Below are 19,838 nucleotides of genomic sequence, written 5' to 3'. Positions count from 1 at the left end.
TTCAAATACTCCTCTGCAAATATCATGCTTTGATTAATATTGTTGTTTAACTTGCATAAAATTCTGGCTTCCAAATAAGCGTCCTTTGTGTGTCTGGCTCTGACCTCGTTTATTTAACATAATTTTAGATCTATCCATTTCTTTGCAACTGCTGTAACAGTCTTTATAATGGATGGGTGCAATCCAATTGTGTATATGTGCAACATTTTCTCCAATCATCCCTCCGCTAAAGGGTTTCTGGGCTGTTTCCATAAGTTCTCTACGGTTAATAGTGCAGTAGAGAACATGATTGTGAGAGTGATTTTACCGTAACCTTTTGGAAGAATTCACCACTATTTTTCTGGGAGCAATCCTCTAGCCAATTTTCCAGAATAAGCACATTCCTTCCATCATCTCCATCACAATGTTTTTCAAGACCTCAAAAACACACTACCCCCTACAGTTCTCAATCAGCTAAAACCACACTGTGCCCATATTCTTTGTTGTTGTTTTTATTGTCCAGTCAAGGGGCCTGAACTCTGGGCCTGGGTTATGTACCTCAGCTTTTCTGCTCAAGGCTAATGATCTACCACTGGAACCACAGAGCCACATCCAGTTTCTTCTTTTTGCTTATGTGGTGCTGAGGAATCAAACCCAGGGCCTAATGCATGCAAGGCAAGAGCTCTACTACTGAGCCACTTTCACAGCCCTGATGTGCCCATATTCTTTTAATACATTTTTTCATAATTTTACACATGATTTAGTAAGAACCTTCTATGTACTTTCCTAATGTGGGAATGAGGGATATGATAATAGAGTAAAAGTAAGAGATATGGAATTAATTAGCTATTATCATATTTAAAATAATTTTCAGCTCTAACTCATAGCCTCACTTACTATTATTTTAATCTTTATTTGATTACTTCACACCTATCCACTAAATTATAACGTGATTTAAATACAAAGGCAAAAAATGTGGTTTGACTTTGACACTCATGTGTGAGGATGTACAATATGGGCAAATAAAGGGATTGGAATTAAAGCCATTACCCATTTTGTTAAATTGTTTTCTGAAACTGATTCTCACAATTCATATTTCATTCAACAAGAAACGTGACAATTCCCTTTTCTTTGCTCCTCATTAAACTTGTTTCCATGTTATTTTATAATGAATGATGATTTCATAAATGTACTGTAGATACAAAAATATGTTAAAATATTTCTATATGTATGCATTGATATAAATATACACACATATAAAGGTTATAATGATAAATTATAACTTCCGTAACTGTAGAATTTACTAAATTATTAAAAACATGGACGAGTCAGGCGTGGAATCCTGGCTAATCAGGAGGCTGAGATCTGACGATCATGGTTTGAAGCTATCCTGGGCAGGAAAGTCCATGAACCTCTTATCTCCAAACAACCAAAAGAAAATCAGAATTGGAACTGTGGCTCAAAGTAGTAGAGTGATAGCCTTGACAGAAAAGACTCAGAGATATCACCCAGGCTCTTAGTTCAAGAACTAAAATCTACTCCAAAAAAGTATTTAATTTACACTTGTGAAGAGTATTTCCTTCACCCAAATGCACATCCATGCTCATTTGCAAGGTAACTCTGTTATGTCTGGAGTACCACATAATATTATCACTTAAGTAGAAAACATTGCAACATGGGTAAACTATCTCTCATGGATTTTTCTCCACTCAAATATTCAAATCTTGCAATTATTCCCATTATTTAAAGTCATAGCTTTTTTTCTTTAATACCCATAATATTAGAATTTGAATTGAGTGTCTTGTGCCTCGTAAATGGATGTTCTTACCACTTGGGCATGCCCCCAACCCTAAATTATCCTGATTAACTTTCAGAAAGAATCTCGCTTCCTACTTGTGTATGATCGTGGGCTCAGTCTACTTCATGTTATTCTTCCTGGAATTTAGAATAATAGGTGCCCGGCATTGTGAACAGATCATTCTGACCAGTCTGAGCTTTAACCACTATCCTCACAACAGTAGACTCCCATGTAGTCAGGATTTTCAGAAGCTTATCATAGCTATTTTTTAAAAAAAATCTTTGCATTTCCTGCAGGTTCTTGAGTGCTGAGATAATTTTTGTTCTCTTTGGTTGTTTTGTTTCTTTTGAATGTATGTGTTGAGTTGTTCCTAATTTTGCCTTTTGTTTCTTTAATCTTTTTTTCTTACTCTTATAACTGTTATTTTAGGTGAAAATGTGTGTGTGTGGTTTTTTTTTTAAAAGTATCTACTGACGTTTTGGTCTTTTTTGTTCCTTCTTTGTCATTCTTTTTACTTTGTCATCTTTTGTTGTTTTTGCATGAATTATTTGCCGGGCGTGGTGGTGCGCACCTGTAATCCCAGCTACTCAGAAGGCTGAGCCCGGAGGAACGCTTGAGTCCAGGAGTTCTGGGCTGCAGTGCGTTATGCCAATTGGGTGTGTGCACTAAGTTTGGCATCAATATGGTGCCCTCCTGGGAGCGGGGGAACACCAGGTTGCCTAAGGAGGGGTGAACCGGCCCAGGTTGGAAACGGAGAGGGTGAAAACTCCCGTGCTGATCTGCTTGAATTATTTGTTGTTCTGTTCATCCTCATATATACCTGTCATTGATTATAAGACTTTATCCCCCATTGTGTACATACTTAATCCAAAAATATATTACTCAATTCAAAACCTGTTAGGATTAAATTCCTTAATAGCAGTATTATTTATTTACACCTATAGAATATTGGAAGTATTTTTATTTTTTAGTTTTTCAGGTCTCCTTTCTATCCCTCCCCTCCTCTGATCCTATCCCCGTTCATCTCTCAATATTACTTTTTTAAATTTTCATTACTTTTAAGAGTTTCACTTTTTACATTTAAATATTTGTCTTTTCATTTTTTTGTCTCTTTTTTAATTTTTTTTTCTCTCTTTCCTATCATTCTTCCCAATCCATTTCCCTCTGTGAGATTAGGACTTGGTTAATTTCACTCTCCTTTTACCTTTCCACATCCCTCTAAACCTATTTTTCCCCACCTTTCTCCCTAAACATAATAATTTCTGGTTTGTCAACTTCTTCTTTGCTATTCTTGGCCCCTTAATACATAGTTGTTTAATGTTGAATAGACTGTATCTCTTGAACTAGATTGTATCTGCAGACTTTTGACTATGCAATTACAGGACTTTGGTTGATGCTTGCCTTAAAATGGTGTTCTAGCACAAAACTGGCATTACTTTCATCCCAAATGGGAAGAAAAAGCAAGAAAAACACAAGGAAAATGGCAAGTCCGGGTATCTCAATGCCCACTCAAGATAATCAGGTGACAGAACAGATAATGAATAATCCAGAAGAGAGTTCCCAAAAAGCTCTACAAACACTCCTGCAAACATGGTGAATGAAAAGATTGAAACCCTGCAAAGGACTCAGTGTGAGCGTGATAGGGAGAGAGAGGAGGCAAACCAAAGATCAAAACAGGAAGCTCATGGGCTTCAGGAATCTACTCAAAGATTGATACTGGAATTGTGTGAGCAAGATGGGAACACTCAAAGAGAAATGAAAGTATTGTGTGAGCAGGCTGAGATCAGTCAAAGAGAACTACAAAAGTTGCATGAACGTGAGAAATCTAATCAAAGAGTAATACAAGAATTGCAAGAGCAGGATGAACATAGACAACGATCAATAGAGGCATTCATGGAATCAATAAACAGACACCTGAAAGGAGTCAGGGAGCCCACAAAGGGAATGCTGAATGGAGCCCAATAGAAGGAATGGGAGTCCAAGGAAACCATAACCCATCAACTAAGTGCTTTGGGAATAATCACTGAACACCAAATTAAGGAAGTAAAGAATTTCATACAAGATCTAAAACAAAGCTCCAACAAAGAATTTGAAGCCATAAAAGCTGACCAATTAGAAGGAAAAGAAATGAAAAAAAAGTAGAAAGTCTTGACAGTAGGTTAGACCATGCAGAAGATTGAATCTCTGGCATTGAAGACAGCCTAGGCATTATAGAGAAAGAACATACAACTATCAAAGACAAATTCAAGAAATATGATATATCTATTCAACACTTGGAAGACACCATCAGAAGGCCTTATCTGAGGGAAATGGGTGTATAGGAGCACATAGAGACAGAAATTAATGGTCTAGAATATTTGTTTAAGAGGATCCCAACAGAGAACTTCCCAACACGCAAGAAGATAGGCATATTCAGATACATGAAGCTTTTAGAATTCCAAATAGACCAGACAAGAACACGACATCCCATCGTTACATTATAATCCACACAGGATCAATTCAGAGCAAGGAAAAGATCCTTAAAGCTGTGAAGGAGAAAAGATCAGTCACCTATAAAGGAAAACCAATTAGAATCACCACAGATTTCTCAACAGAGACAATTAAAGCAAGAAGAGCCTTGAATGATGTATGCCATGCCCTAAAGACAAACAACTATCAACCAAGAATAGTGTACCCAGGTAAACTCTCCTTCATAACTGAAAGTAAAATAAAAATCTTCCATAGTAAAGAAAAACAAACAATATATCTCCACCAAATCAGCTCTACAAAAGATACTTAAAGATGTCCTACACATAGAAAACCAACAAGACCACAATAAAGGCCAAGAAACCACACGCAAACCTAATCCAAGTACCATAGGAAGAACCCAGTAGGCGTAGCTCCCAAGAAGGTGGATAAAATGGCAGGAACACTCAAATACCTTTCAGTCCTATCTCTCAATATTAATGGATGTAACTCTCCAATTAAGCGACATAGACTGTCCAGTGTGTTTAAAATGCAAGAATGTTCTATCTGCTACCTTCAGGAATCACAACTTGCCCCCCAAAAAAACACATTTTGAAAGTGAAAGGCTGGAACAAAATCTACCAAGCAAACGGACCCCATGAACAGGCATGAGTTGCAATCCTAATATCAGATAAAAGACTTCAAATTAAAATTATTGAGAAGAGATAAAGAAGGTTACTATACACTAATTAAGGGATCTCTCCTACAGGAGCATATTAAAATTCTAAATATTTGCCAAACAATAGTGCACCCAAATTTATCCAAGAAATACTACTTTAAATCTCACTTAGATGCAAAGAAATGAATTGTTGGGGACTTTAACACACCACTATCCCCACTAAATAAATCAACTCGACAAAAACTCAACATAGAAACCGCCGATCTAAACAAGTGCATACATCAACTGATTAGCGGACATCTTGCGAATATTCATCCAGCAGCATCAGAGTACACTTTTTACTCAGCAGCACATGGAACATTTTCCAAAATACACCACATTTTAGGTCACAAACAAACTTGTCAAAATTCAGAAACATTGAATTCATATCTTGCATTGTCTCAGACCAAAAGGGAATAAAATTAGATCTCAACACAAAAAGTCACCAAAGAAAATCCAGTAATACATGGAGGTTGAAAAACACACTTTTGAAACCTCAGTGGGTCATGGAAGAGCTGAGAAACGAAGTTCAAATGTTCATGATATTCAACAAAAATTGTCACAGAGATTATCTGCTCCTCTGGGACACAGCAAAGGCATGATTCAGAGGCAACTTTATAGATCTGAGTTCCTACATCAAAAAATTGGAGAGATCTGAAACCAACAATTTAATGAGATCTGACACTCCTTGAAAAAGAGCATCAAGATAAACCCCGATCCAGTAGATGGAAAGAAACTACAGAAAGCATTATACTCAATGGTGAAAAACTAAAGCTATTTCCGATAAACTCAGGAACGAGACAAGGATGCCCACTCTCTCTATTGCTCTTCAATCTAGTATTAGAATGCCTATCTACAGCAATAGACAAGATGCAAACATAAAGGGGATTCAAATAGGGAAAGAAAAAGTAAAACTCTCCCTCTTTGCAGATGACATGACCTTGTATTTAAAGACTCCACTCCCAAGTTTCTCAAGGTGACTCAAAACTTGGGCAAAGTAGCAGGGTATGAAATTAACCATCAAAAATCAATGGCTTTTCTGTATGCCAACATTGAGAAAATTGTGTCTGAAATTAGGAAAGCATCTCCATTCGTAATAGCCCCATAAATAAAAATACCTAAGAATTAACTTAACCAAAGGCGAGAAGGACCTCTATGATGAAAACTTTAAATACCTGGAAAAGAAAATCAAAACAGATTTAGAAAGTGGCAAAAACTGCCATGTTCCTAGATTGGAAAGATCAACATCGTGAAAATGGCAATACTTCCCAATGCTATCTACAAATTGAATGTGATACTTATCAATATTCCAACCTTATTCTTCAAGGAAATAGAAAAGGCAATCCAAAAATTCACATGGAACAATAAAAGACCCCGAATAGCAAAAACGATCCTTAACAGAAAGAACAGTGCTGGAGGAAAATCAATACCAAATTTCAAACTCTTCTAAACAGTTTTTAAACATTTTGCTTTTCTGCTGAAGTTTAAGTATTTCAATGGTATCATCAAAGTATATTCCTTGGGTACTTGGGGCAGTTTTTTATAAAGTTTTTAACTAATGGCTTCTAAGAATTCTTAATTGCTATAATATTTGTTTTATTTTAATTTCGGTATAATTTTATTGTAAAGGTAATGTACACAGGGGTTACAGTTACATAAATAATGTAATGAGTACATTTCCTTTGGAAGGAACATTGTTATCCCCTCCATCGATTTTTTTGTACACTGAAAAAATTACTGATGCTTTTGTTGTTGCTATTGAACAAATGTACTTTTGCTTTCTTTGTTCACTCATTTTTTATTATAAAATTGATGTAAAAAGGGATTACAGTTACTTAAGTCAACTAAAGAGTACACTTCATTTTATTTTCTATATTTCAAATTTTGATCTTAATTACTCATTTTCTTGTTTCTTTAGGATAATTCTTTTTTCAGAGGTGTAGGGTTAGTTAATTTAATTTTGCATGATTTTTACACATGTGAATTATTCAGACACATATATGTTGCTTTTAAAATATTTAACATGTGAATATTTAAAATTATTTTCTTAATTTTTATATGGTTAGTGAATTTAAATAAATTGATTTTCTTATAGTTCTAAACATATTTTTCCAGGTAACAAATAATTACTGTATTTTCAAGAAGCACATACTATATTAAGTATACATACTATAAGAAGCACACACTATATTAAGAAAGCCTTCATTTCCTGGTCACTTTTTTGGAAATATTTGTACTTGAATTAAAGAAAAGTTTGAGCTGGGCATGGTGATTTGTGGCTTCAATTTTCTACCTATGGTAGGAACTGCGAATAGGGTTTGTAATTCGGGAGAGCCTGAGAAACTAGGAGACCTTATCATAAAAATATCCAGAGTGAAATGATTAGAGATATAGCCAACCATAGTGAGATATAGAGCACCTGGTTATCATATTCTAAATCTTGAGGTTAAAACACCAGTAACAGTAATCGTTTGTCAAAATTAAAGGATACATGTTTCAACATGTTTATTATTTAAAACTTATTTGCAAAGGTTCTCATGTCTTCTTTTTCTTAATTTTCAATTTACTTAATCTATAAGAATCCAAGTATACTGTGACTATTTGATTTCTAGTAAACGTTTAAATAGTATGAGCAATATTATGATTACATATATTAACCTATTTTTATTATTTGTGATAATTTCCAATATTTAATATTATAATATCAATATTCCAAATGTGTGTATGTGGTGTGTGTGTATGTGTGTGTGTATGTTTTTGTGGTTTTTGTGTGGGTATGCTTTGTGTGTATTTTGTAATGCTGGGGAGATCACACCATTATTTCACATATGCTATGTCAAGATTTCACCACTGAACTATACTGTGTAGTTATAATGCAAATAGTGTTTTAAATTATGACTTTTAAATTTTCATTCCTAGTATGTTTTTCAAAATTATATATGATAAAATGTGATCCATTTTCTATCCAAGTTAGCAATTTTTATTGTTATTTTATTGGTATTTAGAATATTTCCACTGCTTTTTCACTTCCAAATTCTTGTGTTTGTTATTGATAAAGCTTTTACTTTGCTTCTTTTCTCTCTTCATTCTGTTTGCCTTTAGAGTTTACCTATTGTTTCCTTTATTTCTTTGGAAATTAATTATCATATTCCTATTACAGTTTATTTACATTGTAAGAGGTCTATACAATGCTTTACTTTCTATTTAATTTTTCCCATCTTCTCTGACTCTCAGTCCACACTATTAGGTGGATTAAAAAGAAACTTGATTAAGGACACTGATTATTTTCCTCCTTCTCTTGTCTGAAGTCTTTCTGTTTTTGAAAAACAATAACAATGACATACAGCTCCTAGGTGGACCCTCATTCTATCCCCTCTCACTCTCCTCTGTAGTACAGCTCAAGTCGTTATCATTCAACTTTATTATGCTATAGTGTTAACTAAATCTTAACTCATTCCTAAATTAATTTTAGTTGTTTTAAGCATTTTCTAAAGACATTTTTCCCTATATAATATCTTGGGTCTTGTGTTTTCACAAGGTGCAAAATATAAGTGACTATCAAACGTCTAGATATCTGTAGAATGTTGGTCCACCTGCTCAATAAACTTGTATATAAATTCAAGGAAGACAGGTCAGTCAGAACAATCTTGTAAAATGGTGTAGCTTGAGCACTCATACTAGATTTGAATCTTATTACCATGTTTTTTAGTGAAAGAACTGACACATAGAAGAATGTAACAGATTTATCAAAAATAAATTCTTAATTTTATTGTCAATAGATTTTGAAAAGGATGCCATAACTTAATGAAATAAAAATAGAATCTTAAATGGGTGTATTGGTACTACTGCCTCTCTAGTTTTAAAGAATGAACTTATACTACTACCTCAAAACTTATACAAAAATTTAAAATAAAAAAATGATTATCAAACTAAATGTTAGTTGTAAAAACCTACAATACATAAATGTAAAAATTCATGACAATGGATCAGTAAAGGTTTCCAAAAATTTGACACGAAAGCACTAGTGGTTAAAGAAAAGCAAGAATAAACTAATATCAAGGGATAACCTTTCTTAATTCCATGAAAGTAGTGAGAACATATCCAACAGATAGAGGGCACATAATTGTTAATGCTACAATGTTAATGCTACAATGATCCTGAATCTTAAGTATTTTATATCTTCTCATTCTGTATAAATTTTTCCTGAACAGGATATTCCTATAAAGAACATATGTAAATTAATAGTCAATAGGAGGTGCATATGAATTAAGCTCCTATTTAGTATCTAAGAAAAAAGAAAAAGAAAACTCACTAGTATGACCATAATATAAAAAGATGACACAAAATATAGTAATGCATTTGTGGAGAAATTGATATGCTCCGCATAACAGAATGGTTTGTGTAATACTGCAGTCATTTTAGCAAGCACATTTTCAAGTCTTCAAAAGGTCAAAGAGAATTGTATATGTTCTAGCCATTACAATTCTATGTATGTATTAAAGAGAAGTAAAAAAATTGTATGGATCAGGTATGTAGTTCATTGACAGTGCACTTCAACAGTATGAGTGAGAACCTGGAAATAATTCCCCAAAACAAATTTTGAAAAGACACCCTATAGAAGATGTATGCAGGACAAATTCCTGTAACTCAATTTTATATCTATTTTAATATCTGTTCTAAAATTTATAGCATTTCTATTTGTAAAAATTAGGCTTGGAAAAGCTATGATTGTACAATTCACTTCCAAAGCACTAAAATGTATACAATGAAAGGAGATAATATAATGCATGCGAATTTCATATCAGCAAAAAAATAAAACTATATTTAAAAATTCTTCACACAAAATCCAAAATACTTAAAAAGATGTTTTTGGTGTTGGCTAAAAATTCTTTGTAAACTACAGCTTCTAAAACAAAGATGTGATTTCTGGTTTTGTTTTTTTTTGAGTTTTTTTTGTCTGTTTTTTGAGTTTATGCACAGATAACCCAATCAAAAAATGTATGTGATAACTGGAATATCTAGGAATTATACATCACTTGTATGTAATTGATAACCTTTTCTGGAAGAAACTTTTAGCAAATGATAGAAAACACAAATCTGTGCATCTGCATTTTATGATAGCCATATGTTACTTGCTCAATACATTTGCTTTTCTCTACTTTGCTAGAAAAAAGTATTCTCAGGATAAGAGCCAATAAAGTGAAAAGACATAATCATCTTGATTTATTTGTGACAAAAACAAGTGAAATAAAACAATTCCACTTATTATTAGTAGTAGTATCTATGACGATGATCCTGAATGCCAACATCCATTGAATTTTTGGAATTTTAATTTCTACGAACATATGAAAATTAGAATAAGAAAACAAATATAGTCTTAGAGCAAACCAGCCTTGGAATAATTTTCCTAATTGTTTGAAATTACAAAAGAATTAATACCATTAAAATTATCCTTTCCTATGGAAATCATTTAAAATTTTATCATTTATTATAATTAAAATACCAAGCAAGAGTAATTTTACAGAATAATTACAAATATCATTTTATTACTATCATAAAATAGAATAAAAGACCAGTCCCAATATATTATCATTATTTTTAATTTCGAGTCATTACCTAAATATCTTAAATAATCTAAATAGTCATGTCTTTAACCTAGACATAAATATTCTATACTTTTTTACCTAACATTTTTCATGGGCATGTGTTCGTGTTTCTAAGAAATGCTCACAGCAGGTAAAACATACTTCTGTGAAATTAATGTGATATATTTTGTTGTTGTTCTTGATGTTGATTGCAAGGTTAGGCATTGTCCCTAAGCCATTTTGTGCTCAAAGCCAGCACTCTACATCTTGAGGCATAGAGCTAATTCCTGTTTTTAGTGGTTAATTGGAGATAAGGATCTAACAAGTACTTTTCTGTCTGGGCTAGATTCGAACACAATTCTAAAACCTCATATCCCAGAATAGCTCGAATTATAGGTGTGAGTCACTGGCACTTGGTTTAATGTATTTTTTAATTTTAATTATGCTTCAAGATTTTTGTTTCTCTATAATGTGCATCGTTCTACACATACATTTAGATATATGTACATATTTCTGATGACAAATATTCTCTAAAAATGTATGTCTTTCTACACATAATATATATATGTATCTATCTATCTATCTATATATATATATATGTACAAATATATTTCTGAAGACAGACTCCCTCTAAAACTTTATATGCTACTATTTTTTTACCTTTTTATTTCAAAGATATACAGTGTATTTTTCCAAAAGTTTCCTAGAATAAAATAAGTAATATTTGAATGGAATGTAGCGTTTATTACTTTTAAGGGAATTTTAGATATACACATAATATTGTAGTAATATTTATAGTATATTACTTGAAATAATTCTGTTCAAACTTTTAAATATTTGTGTGTAGTGGTGGGGAGAGAGGAAGTTAATTCATACTGCTTAGGAAATTGCAAAACTTCAAAAATCTATTCTATAATTTGTTATAAGCACATAGTCAAGCTACCTGTTATGGTTTAGTTATTTTTTGTTTCTTTGTTCAAAATTTTAATATGGATGCATGCACAGTGGTAACATTAAAATTATTAATCAAAAGACAAATAATCGGAAAATCACAGATACATATCAGAGTTTCAATAGTTATCACTTATAATGCTAATAATTTTGATGAGGATAATGATGACCACAGTATACCCTGATAATGACAATATTGTGATTGAAAAGGAAAAAAAAACTTTACACATTTTGAAGCTGTATTTCCCACATTGAATATATAGTAATAAATAGCGTTGGATTACATACAATAAGAATAACAAGAGGAGAGTTTAAATATCAAGAAATACTATCACATAAACAGGTAGAGACAGTAAAAACCCTAATGTTATTCCTGCAAGTCTCTCTAATGTATACACACTTTTCTTGGTGGTATTCATTTCTTATAAACAAACTTAATTATTTCCACATTTTGATGGGCTAAGATGTAGTTTTCAGCTTAGTGTGATTAGTTCAAAAATATTCTCATATAGATACTATTCAATAATCAATGTTTCCAGTGATATATTAAGGGTATGTTTTCAATACATCTGAAAAAATATGACACTCTTTACACAGTACTACTTACATATCTGTAGTTACCTTAAAAGGAAATAGACCTTAGAGACAGGAGGTGAAATTTATTTTTATTTCTACAGGAAACAATTTGTGACTTTATACCAACAAACTGAATTTGACTCTTTCCTTATTTGTAAGGTAAGCTGGAAAATGTAAGGACTCTTCACTTTTCTTTTTTCTTGCTATAGAAATCAACACATATATTGTTCATTATTTCTGGTGTATTACATCCATTTATAGATGAGAAATGTAAGGCCAACAGTCAATGTAGTGAGTAAATGATACTAGAATTTGTATCTGTGTTCATCGCTCTCTGTGCTTACAAAGAGAGTAATTTGGTGATGGAGAGGACCAATATGAAAAGACTATGGGGAAAAAGCATAATTTGGAAATGGTTGTTTTAGGACTAGTTGATTAAATGAAACAGGATGGTGTCAGGTGCATAAAAAGGAGTATATAGAAATCATTTGAGTAGGGGCTGGGAAGGTGGCTCAGTGGTAGAGCGCTTGCCTTGCATGCATGAGGCCCTGGGTTCGATTTCTCAGAACCACTTAAGCAGAGAAAAAAAAAGCCAGAAGTAGTGATGTGGCTCAAGTGGTAGAGTGCTAGTCTTGAGATGAAGAACTGAGGGAAAGCGCCCAGGCCCAGAGTTCAGGCCCCACCACCCGACCCACCCAAAAAATAGAAATCATTTGTGTTACAGAAAGAGAAAATCTTGATCAACTTATCTAATGGGAAGGAGTAGAAGGGTAAGAAGAAATCTAAAAATCTAATGTGCTTCCACACGTTTGGCTGGCAACTGTGTTAGTGCTACTCTTAGTTATAAGGACCACAGGTGGAAATGATAGATTTAGGGGAAAAAATCTGATAGTTCTAAAGTTTAGATGCAAAGATGGGTCTGTTTAGACATCATCAAAATATCCATGACCATGAATATGAAAAAGAATAATAAAATTGGGGATACTATTGAAGGGAAAAGGAAAAGGAAATTCTGACACAAGTGTGAGCAATGTGGGCAACACTGTAGACAAGATTGGGAGAAAGAGATAAATAAGGAAATAAAAAACTAATAAACACAAATTTACAGAAGTAAAGGAAGGAATTTGCAAGAAGATATTGAAAGAAATATGCTATTTGGATTTGAAAAGTAAAAGGACATAGACAAGTTCAATAAGAACATTGTTTTGGTCACAGTTATATTGATAAAATTTTGGGATAGGAATAAGAAGACATATTATTATGGATCCATAAATTCAACAGATCCTGTTGATTTTAAATGTTGGGAACCAATGCTTTTATCCTGACCTTAGAAGAATTATACATATATAACTGTCATGAACTTTACTTATACGTATTGTGTGAATATTTTTGAAGACTTTGTTTATTCAGGAGTTTATACATTGAACTACTCACAGAAAAGCCTAATTTGTCCTACAGTTCCAATGTGTGGCCCATCTATCCACATCAGTTTGGGATTTTATTGAAATATCTTTAGATATGTTTGGATGTCTTATCAGCCTATTCATTATAAATGTAGGGCAAGTAACACTAAGTATTAGTTTGAGCATACATCATTACTGATGTGACTGAATGCCGCGGACCGGCTCTGTCGGGACAACGGAAGACACCTAGTGGAGGAACTGGAATAGGTGGGGAGATGGCAAACAGACAACTCACACACAAGAGGAGTGGATGCTGAGTGCGATTTAATGCAGAGGATAACAAACTTTTATAGCAAAAGTCTCCATGAGAAAGGGCAAAAGGTTACACAATCTTCATTCTTGGGTGGTCACCAGCTGGTCACCTGATAGGCACTTGTTTCCAGCTTATATCTATTTTTAAGAAATACATTGGGTTTCGATGTTTATCATCAATTAACCATTACTTTTTTCTATAGAGGCCTTAACTATCCCATAAGATCTTTCCTGTTTCTTCTTTAATAGTAAGCACCACAGAGGCCTAGATCTAGCAAGTCTCTTAGTAAATGAAAGAGAGTAGCAGGAAGTTCTTTCTCCTAAGAAGTTATCCCAGCAATTTCCATACATTCTTCCTGTTCTAGCCATGCCTAAAGCTTCTTGTAAATCTCTTACAAACAATTCCTTCTGCTGAAATGGCATCATGAAACCCCAATACTTTTATATTTACGTATGACTTGTCTATTAGCCTCCATAAGAGGGGCTTTCAGGGTAGCATTTAACTCTGGTGAGTTAGTCATATTTTTAAGACACTCATCAGATGTTGGAGTTGTCAACACTCTTAAGAAAGAGCCTTGAATAAGGGAACGTTGAGCATGAGTAAGTACAATGAGCACCAGGAAGAGTAAAAGATTAATAGGCACTCCTATACAGTGAAGAAAAGAAAAACAAGAACAGAAACACATCTTTCCCAGGGGCTTGCCAGCCATTCCAGGAGGTCGGCCTCTTTGAAGCCCCATTCTCTGAGGTAGACTTCGGTGAAGACCCATTCTCAGAGATAGGTCTCTGTGAAGCCCCATTCTCTGAGGTAGACTTCAGTGAAGTCCCATTCTCAGAGATAGGTCTCTGTGAAGCCCCTTTCTCAGGTCTGAAAGCAGGTTTCCCATGCTAAGCAGACTCCACCGGAGTAGGCGTGGCAACTGAAGACTCCTCGAATTGATTCTTCTTTAGAATAGAAAATGCCTCACTAACCATTGACACATCATAACTGCCATATACTCTATTTCACTCTAATTCTTGTTAGGGATATCTCCATGGTGAAATAACCCTGTCAATCAACCTGCCACAAATTCTTATATGTAGAGAATGCTTTTATAAACTTCAATCTTTTATTGAATGGACGAGTTCAGACTTTACCCTCAGCAGTATGACTGAATGCCTAAAAAGATAAGACATTTTGCTTTAATGCCTTTCTTTCATTTTCTCATACCCATTGGTAAGTAGGGAAGAATTCTGATGTAACAATAATACAATGATGACATGTACTAACACAACATCTAGGATCTACTGTTAATTCAGATACTTACTAATTAGCTCTAGATTTTGTGTCTATTTATATTTCTCATGGGAAAACTAATGAGTTCCAAGGAAATTGACCTAAGGAGACTTTCAATTCTAATATCAGTTTGTCTCAAAATGCTTTAAATTCTACATCCTCTAATGTGGGCATAGGTTTACAAATTGGAACTTTTCTCCTTAAAGAGTGAGAACTACCCTATTGCTTATTAGGGACAAAGTACTTTCATACATAGACTGGTCTTGTGCAAGGAAGAAGTGGTAGTTGAACAATGTTCTTAGCAGTTTATATAGACGAAATGGAAATAGAGCAACTATGAACTCAAAAGGAATGTGCAAAAAAGCGAGAGGTACAAAGTATAATGTGCCAAGGAAATGCTGAAGTATAATTTCAGCTTAAGAAAAAGTAGTTGTATGTCTTGGGGAAAAACTGCTTTAAACTCTTCTGGGATAATTGTACAAGTAGAAGTCCCTAACTCTGACTCTAATCAGTCACGTCATCATCAACTTAGGGACTATTTTCAAAGTGCAAAGTGAGAAAAAGAGGGCTCATCACAGTTAGTGTTCAGGTTGAAGTAATGGAAATAACATAATTTTTCTTATAAGACTTCACTTATAGCCGGGCGCTGGTGGCTCACGCCTGTAATCCTAGCTACTCAGGAGGCTGAGATCTGAGGATCGCGGTTCAAAGCCAGCCCGGGCAGGAAAGACCGTGAGACTCCTATCCCCAATAAACCACCAGAAAACCGGAAGTGGCGCTGTAGCTCAAATGGTAGAGTGCTCGCCTTGAGCTGAAGAGCTGAGGGACAGCGCCCAGGCCCGGAGTTCAAGCCCCACGACCGACAAAAAAAAAAAAAAAAAAAGACTTCACTTATTTTGGAGGGTTAAAGTAGGAAAAACCCAAGTAAATATTTTGCATGTACCTAAATTAAGTGGGACATAGTATATTACTCTCTTTTTAACTGGGAAGTTGTATATTATAGCATTTTATACTCTAACTTGGGACAATGATCTGCTGTCAGTCATTTTCTTCCCACTCCCATCTTTTGCCTTTCCAATTATATAATTTTTATTTAAAGAGACATACTTGAGCTTGCATTTCTAAATCCTTCAAAATTATCTGAATTAATTCATACTTCTGGCAGCCTCCTATATCTTTCTCAAGGGAATATTTTGTCACTACCATTTTAACCCATTCAATATTGGATATCTTCCTGCCTAATTCAGTGCAAGATATACATTAGACTCATCCAGATATCCCAACACCTGTACCAACATGAAATCCTATCTTCATAAAAACCATGATTTTATAATATCTGGGGAGGTGGCATCTGTCATGTTTTAAATCAATATGCCCCTCAGTAGATGAACGAATTGACAAAATGTGATATATATATATATATATATATATATGTATATATATATATATATATATATATATCCACTGTGCAATTCTATGCTTCCAATTCATACGGAAATGGAAAAATCTTACTAAGTAAAATAATCAAGACAAAAACAAAGAGATTCCATGGTTTCCCTAATTTGTAACAAGTAGGAAATATCTAGGATAGTCCTAGCAGATGAGCAGAATGGCTCAGTAGCTATGTGTAAGATGATGATGAGCAAAATGAACTTCTACATATGGAAACAAAGGTGTTCTTTGTGGTTGTTGTTTTCAATGTACTCTGTGATTCTTTTTTCTTTTGTGTTTTCCCATATGGTTTGTCCCCTGCTGTATTTGATTTCAGTATCATGTGTCATTGTTTATATATTTATCTTAATTAGGGAAGGGAAGAGGAACAACATGTTGTGACAAAGTACAAAGAACAAACCAATGTAATAGCAATGCTCACAAGACAACATTATGGAAATTTACATTACAACTTGTGAAGGGTATTGGGGTGAAGGAAAACTGTGAGAAAAGTGAGGTAGTGTGTAAAAAGTTCGACATGTTATATATTCACCATCTTATAATTACGGCAACCCCTTCTATATATCACCTTGACAATAAAATTAAATAAAAAAATAACTTACATAAAATATAATTTCATTGTATTGATATAGTAAATACCATTCTATTCCCCCTTTCTTTATCAGAGGGTCATCAACTTGAATGTTATCAAACTATACAATATCTTCACAATATACGTGCTTTTATGTTGAAAAACCATTATATCATACTAGAACAGAAAATAGTTTAATTCTATGGAAACTCCTAACTTTTAAAACTGAATAATTGTTCAGTCGACAGAATATATGTATTCATCAAGATTAAGATGACTACTAACTAATCGTTTTCAAATTCTGATCATGTCATACCAGAGACATTTAAAACAGTATCTGTTTGCAATTTAATTAATTCTGCAGTAAATGAAATTTCGAATGTGAGGTTACATATTTAAAAGTCAATAGAAAAAATAGCCACATTCTGGTAGAAGATAAAACTATGACCTATCAATAATAATTAATTCCTTAAGAGTAAACATTTGTTCATCAGAGTAATCTATTATTTCTATGACAATCAATCCCAAGTTTTATGCTGTAAAGTCATCCTAGCCCAACAGTTTGCAACTTGTAAGGTGCACCTAAAAATTGCCTGAATTCTCATCATGACTAGCTTATCAGTATTGTGGAAAAAAAATACTACACTTCTGCTGTGATGCCCTCCCAATTGTGTGAAGAACACTACACTAAACTTTTCTGCATCATTTTCCCTCCAGTGGTATTCTTGAGATCAGAACACTTGCAAATAGTATTTATATTATTATTTTATATTAATTTTATTATATATTTTTATCTAATCATAGATATTCAGGAGATCTGAATATCTGAATATTAAGATCTGAAGATTATGGTACAAACCCACCCAGGTAGCAAGGTTCCTTAGATTCTTATATCCAATAAACTCATAAGGAATAGCCAGACAAAAGTGGCACTGAGGTTCAAGTGGTAGAGCACTAGCCTTGAGCAAAAACAGGCTCAGGGACAGTACCCAGACGCAGAGGTCAAGCCCTAGCATAAACTAAACAACAAAAACAAAATAAAAACAAACATTAAACCTAGCTTTTTTTCCCTCATTGTATGAGTAATTAAGAGGTACGTAAGGAAATTTCTTCTTGTGTTATGTATACGCAGAAGAAAAAAGATGTCATACAATTACTCTCTTCATACCATATTACACCAAAGTCTCAAAAATTGCTCTTTTTCTAAATTTATAAATTAATAGCATCCATTTGTTGGCAACTTTGTCTAGATTATTCAGATTATCATGTTATACATGAACTGTTGCAATAATCTATTAACGAATTTCTAATTATACCTCATTGGAAAGAATATTCTAGTCAAATAGAATGCCAGAATCATTTGTGAATTTCTAAATTAAATCTTCTACTTGAAAACAATTTTGTAGTATCCTAGAGAATATGAAATTATAAACAAAGAACATTCATTCCAAATCTAAATTCTAATTTAGGCAAGTCTCCAAAGTCCTACATTAGATGAACTTTGCTATTTCTCCAGGCTTAAGCTTTTGTAATTCTTCATCATTTCTTTGGAATCCAACAGAATGATGCTTACTTTTTCAAATTTTTGATTGGGAATCATGAGCTATTTTGCATCTAGCAATGTTCTGTAATGAAGAGAGCATGTAAAACACAAGTGAGGATTCTATATGAGTTGCATTTCAATAGGAAACTTGACTTATCAAAACATAGTGAAAAAATTAGCCCAAACTTCCAACTGTGTATTGCTTTCTTGTTGTTTGGCTTGTTTTATTGAGACAAAATTATACTACCTGGTCCAGGGAAGGTATCGCTATGTAATTCCACTCTCTAATCTCCTATCTTAGTCTGAGTGCTAGAATTCCAGGCTTGTATCACATTGCCCTGCCATAGTTTGTTGGTTTATTTAATCTAGAAACAGACTAGCAATTCTGAACTTCTCTAATGATCTTATACACTAGACTGACAGCTACATAAACAGCTCTGACTGTTTATGTACAATTTTCAAAGACGTTCTAACATTTGACACAGGATATGAACATTTTTAGATGTGCCTGCAGGGTTCTCTGATTCATTCCTCCATTGATATGATCCCTTTATTAATGATTACTTGACTTTCTTAATGTCTCCGGTCCTTACCTTTGTAATATTCTCAAGCTCTTTTTAGGAAAGTTCACTTGAGGATTTTCTAATTTTAAAAATTATCATTGTTCTATTCTTACTCAGGACATATGTTCTATTATTTTCCAACTTTTTCTACACATTCTGAGAGTTGTTTCATATGTGTGTTTACACATCTAAGTGCCTCTGTGTATGTGCATGCTTGCATGTATATATGCCAAAACCTCAAGCTCTTATTCAGCAGTCTTGCTTATACCTAATATTCCATCACTTCAGCCATTCTTACAATGCAGGTTTAGGCTGGTTAATTATAGGTATTGTCGCAAATACTTTTTTTCCCCCAGGCTGAATGCAAACTGAACTTCCCAGAATCCTTTACATTCTTAGGTTTTATCTTTCCAGGAGTATCAACTTTTAAAATTGAAACAGTTTTGTGAATGTAAAGTCTAACCCAGATTTTTAACTTAAGAATTCATAAAAAGATAGATGAACATACACATTACATATATTGAGTGTACACTGTTAGAAATGTGATCTTAAGCCTGGTGACAGTGGCTCACGTCTAGAATCCTAGCTACTCAGGTGGCTGAGATCTGAGGATTGCAGTTCAAATCCAGCACAAGTAGGAAAGTTTCTGAAGCAATTTTCTCCAAT

Source organism: Dipodomys spectabilis, unplaced genomic scaffold, assembly GCF_019054845.1.
Source record: "Dipodomys spectabilis isolate Male_0828 unplaced genomic scaffold, ASM1905484v1 ptg000270l, whole genome shotgun sequence".
Taxonomy (NCBI): Eukaryota; Metazoa; Chordata; class Mammalia; order Rodentia; family Heteromyidae; genus Dipodomys; species Dipodomys spectabilis.
Note: the sequence above shows the minus strand (reverse complement) of the source record.